Source organism: Diospyros lotus, chromosome 6, assembly GCF_014633365.1.
Source record: "Diospyros lotus cultivar Yz01 chromosome 6, ASM1463336v1, whole genome shotgun sequence".
Classification (NCBI taxonomy): Eukaryota; Viridiplantae; Streptophyta; class Magnoliopsida; order Ericales; family Ebenaceae; genus Diospyros; species Diospyros lotus.
In genome coordinates this window covers 40,605,288-40,610,328 of record NC_068343.1, presented here as the reverse complement: position 1 = coordinate 40,610,328, position 5,041 = coordinate 40,605,288, and the positions used below count along the sequence as shown (strand labels likewise).

Sequence of the window (5,041 nt, the reverse complement as noted above, 5' to 3'; positions counted from 1 at the left end):
CATGCTATGGGCCATTCCATAGCCCAACTTGCTAACCCAAAAATAAATTTTCATCATCCAAGCCCATTAATAATATAATTAAAATTCCAAGCACATCTTAATAGCCCAATCTATTTGGACTTTCCCCACATTTTTTTGGTTTCCATTTAAATAGGCTACAAAACTCTTATTTCAACTTACTCTTTATTCCAATAAACAAGGAAAAATATTTTCAACCCTTAATTAATTAAAACAAAAATTTTTGAACCCAAAATAAAATACTTGAAAACGTCTAGACCCCCTAACGGGTCGTTACACTATCAAGTGTACAAATTTGATGAGGGCGATTCCAAATTTAGGGGAAAGACGACATTTTGATACATTAAATTCACTCGAGAAAGTTCAATTTCTGATTTTCGAAAGTTTTGAAAATTTGAGTTTTAGCCATGGGTCCATAGTTGAACACTTTAAATAAAAAAGAGACAACTTTGATTCAATAAGCGATATTTTCAAGTGTACAAATTTGATGAGGGCGATTCCAAATTTAGGGGAAAAAGGACATTTTGATACCTTAAATTCACTCGAGAAAGTTCAATTTCTGATTTTCGAAAGTTTTGAAAATTTGAGTTTTAGCCATGGGTCCATAGTTGAACACTTTAAATAAAAAAGAGACAACTTTGATTCAATAAATGATATTTTCAAGTGTACAAATTTGTTGAGGACGATTCCAAATTTAGGTGAAAAAGGACATTTTGATACATTAAATTCACTCGAGAAAGTTCAAATTCTGATTTTCGAAAGTTTTGAAAATTTGAGTTTTAGCTATTGGTCCATAGTTGAACACTTTAAATAAAAAAGAGACAACTTTGATTCAATAAATGATATTTTCAAGTGTACAAATTTGATGAGGGCGATTCCAAATTTAGGGGAAAGACGACATTTTGATACATTAAATTCACTCGAGAAAGTTCAATTTCTGATTTTCGAAAGTTTTGAAAATTTGAGTTTTAGCCATCGGTCCATAGTTGAACACTTTAAATAAAAAAGAGACAACTTTGATTCAAGAAATGATATTTTCAAGTGTACAAATTTGATGAGGGCGATTCCAAATTTAGGGGAAAAAGGACATTTTGATACATTAAATTCACTCGAGAAAGTTCAATTTCTGATTTTCGAAAGTTTTAAAAATTTGAGTTTTAGCCATGGGTCCATAGTTGAACACTTTAAATAAAAAATAGACATACTTTGATTCAATAAAGGATATTTTCAAGTGTACAAATTTGATGAGGACGATTCCAAATTTAGGAGAAAAAGGACATTTTGATACATTAAATTCACTCGAGAAAGTTCAATTTCTGATTTTCGAAAGTTTTGAAAATTTGAGTTTTAGCAGTGGGTCCATAGTTGAACACTTTAAATAAAAAAAAGACAACTTTGATTCAAGAAATGATATTTTCAAGTGTACAAATTTGATGAGGGCGATTCCAAATTAAGGGGAAAAAGGACATTTTGATACATTAAATTCACTCGAGAAAGTTCAATTTCTGATTTTCGAAAGTTTTGAAAATTTGAGTTTTAGCCATGGGTCCATAGTTGAACACTTTAAATAAAAAAGAGACAACTTTCATTCAAGAAATGATATTTTCAAGTGTACAAATTTGATGAGGGCGATTCCAAATTTAGGTGAAAAAGGACATTTTGATACATTAAATTCACTCGAGAAAGTTCAAATTCTGATTTTCGAAAGTTTTGAAAATTTCAGTTTTAGCCATCGGTCCATAGTTGAACACTTTAAATAAAAAAGAGACAACTTTGATTCAAGAAATGATATTTTCAAGTGTACAAATTTGATGAGGGCGATTCCAAATTTAGGGGAAAAAGGACATTTTGATACCTTAAATTCACTCGAGAAAGTTCAAATTCTGATTTTCGAAAGTTTTGAAAATTTGAGTTTAGCCATGGGTCCATAGTTGAACACTTTAAATAAAAAAGAGACAACTTTGATTCAATAAATGATATTTTCAAGTGTACAAATTTGATGAGGGCGATTCCAAATTTAGGGGAAAAAGGACATTTTGATACATTAAATTCACTCGAGAAAGTTCAATTTCTGATTTTCGAAAGTTTTGAAAATTTCAGTTTTAGCCATCGGTCCATAGTTGAACACTTTAAATAAAAAAGAGACAACTTTGATTCAAGAAATGATATTTTCAAGTGTACAAATTTGATGAGGGCGATTCCAAATTTAGGGGAAAAAGGACATTTTGATACATTAAATTCACTCGAGAAAGTTCAATTTCTGATTTTCGAAAGTTTTGAAAATTTTAGTTTTAGCCATCGGTCCATAGTTGAACACTTTAAATAAAAAAGAGACAACTTTGATTCAAGAAATGATATTTTCAAGTGTACAAATTTGATGAGGGCGATTCCAAATTTAGGGGAAAAAGGACATTTTGATACATTAAATTCACTCGAGAAAGTTCAATTTCTGATTTTCGAAAGTTTTAAAAATTTGAGTTTAGCCATGGGTCCATAGTTGAACACTTTAAATAAAAAAGAGACAACTTTGATTCAATAAACGATATTTTCAAGTGTACAAATTTGATGAGGACGATTCCAAATTTAGGAGAAAAAGGACATTTTGATACATTAAATTCACTCGAGAAAGTTCAATTTCTGATTTTCGAAAGTTTTGAAAATTTGAGTTTTAGCCATGGGTCCATAGTTGAACACTTTAAATAAAAAAGAGACAACTTTGATTCAAGAAATGATATTTTCAAGTGTACAAATTTGATGAGGGCGATTCCAAATTTAGGTGAAAAAGGACATTTTGATACCTTAAATTCACTCGAGAAAGTTCAATTTCTGATTTTCGAAAGTTTTGAAAATTTGAGTTTTAGCCATGGGTCCATAGTTGAACACTTTAAATAAAAAAGAGACAACTTTGATTCAAGAAATGATATTTTCAAGTGTACAAATTTGATGAGGGCGATTCCAAATTTAGGTGAAAAAGGACATTTTGATACCTTAAATTCACTCGAGAAAGTTCAATTTCTGATTTTCGAAAGTTTTGAAAATTTGAGTTTTAGCCATGGGTCCATAGTTGAACACTTTAAATAAAAAAGAGACAACTTTGATTCAAGAAATGATATTTTCAAGTGTACAAATTTGATGAGGGCGATTCCAAATTTAGGGGAAAAAGGACATTTTGATACATTAAATTCACTCGAGAAAGTTCAATTTCTGATTTTCGAAAGTTTTGAAAATTTGAGTTTAGCCATCGGGTCCATAGTTGAACACTTTAAATAAAAAAGAGAAAACTTTGATTCAAGAAATGATATTTTCAAGTGTACAAATTTGATGAGGGCGATTCCAAATTTAGGGGAAAAAGGACATTTTGATACATTAAATTCACTCGAGAAAGTTCAATTTCTGATTTTCGAAAGTTTTGAAAATTTGAGTTTTAGCCATGGGTCCATAGTTGAACACTTTAAATAAAAAAGAGACATCTTTGATTCAATAAATGATATTTTCAAGTGTACAAATTTGATGAGGACGATTCCAAATTTAGGAGAAAAAGGACATTTTGATACATTAAATTCACTCGAGAAAGTTCAATTTCTGATTTTCGAAAGTTTTGAAAATTTGAGTTTTAGCCATGGGTCCATAGTTGAACACTTTAAATAAAAAAGAGACAACTTTGATTCAAGAAATGATATTTTCAAGTGTACAAATTTGATGAGGGCGATTCCAAATTTAGGGGAAAAAGGACATTTTGATACATTAAATTCACTCGAGAAAGTTCAATTTCTGATTTTCGAAAGTTTTGAAAATTTGAGTTTTAGCCATGGGTCCATAGTTGAACACTTTAAATAAAAAAGAGACAACTTTGATTCAAGAAATGATATTTTCAAGTGTACAAATTTGATGAGGGCGATTCCAAATTTAGGTGAAAAAGGACATTTTGATACATTAAATTCACTCGAGAAAGTTCAATTTCTGATTTTCGAAAGTTTTGAAAATTTCAGTTTTAGCCATCGGTCCATAGTTGAACACTTTAAATAAAAAAGAGACAACTTTGATTCAAGAAATGATATTTTCAAGTGTACAAATTTGATGAGGGCGATTCCAAATTTAGGTGAAAAAGGACATTTTGATACCTTAAATTCACTCGAGAAAGTTCAATTTCTGATTTTCGAAAGTTTTGAAAATTTGAGTTTTAGCCATGGGTCCATAGTTGAACACTTTAAATAAAAAAGAGACAACTTTGATTCAAGAAATGATATTTTCAAGTGTACAAATTTGATGAGGACGATTCCAAATTTAGGTGAAAAAGGACATTTTGATACCTTAAATTCACTCGAGAAAGTTCAATTTCTGATTTTCGAAATTTTTGAAAATTTCAGTTTTAGCCATCGGTCCATAGTTGAACACTTTAAATAAAAAAGAGACAACTTTCATTCAAGAAATGATATTTTCAAGTGTACAAATTTGATGAGGGCGATTCCAAATTTAGGGGAAAATGGACATTTTGATACATTAAATTCACTCGAGAAAGTTCAATTTCTGATTTTCGAAAGTTTTGAAAATTTTAGTTTTAGCCATCGGTCCATAGTTGAACACTTTAAATAAAAAAGAGACAACTTTGATTCAAGAAATGATATTTTCAAGTGTACAAATTTGATGAGGGCGATTCCAAATTTAGGGGAAAAAGGACATTTTGATACATTAAATTCACTCGAGAAAGTTCAATTTCTGATTTTCGAAAGTTTTAAAAATTTGAGTTTTAGCCATGGGTCCATAGTTGAACACTTTAAATAAAAAAGAGACAACTTTGATTCAATAAAGGATATTTTCAAGTGTACAAATTTGATGAGGACGATTCCAAATTTAGGAGAAAAAGGACATTTTGATACATTAAATTCACTCGAGAAAGTTCAATTTCTGATTTTCGAAAGTTTTGAAAATTTGAGTTTTAGCCATGGGTCCATAGTTGAACACTTTAAATAAAAAAGAGACAACTTTGATTCAAGAAATGATATTTTCAAGTGTACAAATTTGA

General features: G+C 29.8%; 1 long non-coding RNA gene across 1 annotated transcript; it reads right to left on the bottom strand.

Moving 5' to 3' along the window:
- Nucleotides 1-2,677: 2,677 nt before the first annotated feature.
- On the bottom strand, nucleotides 2,678-4,827 carry LOC127804603 (uncharacterized). Its single transcript, XR_008023690.1, has 2 exons — nucleotides 4,329-4,827; nucleotides 2,678-3,005 (listed from the first exon to the last, which is right to left on the bottom strand). It is a non-coding gene; the product is annotated as an uncharacterized LOC127804603 (long non-coding RNA).
- Nucleotides 4,828-5,041: the final 214 nt, after the last annotated feature.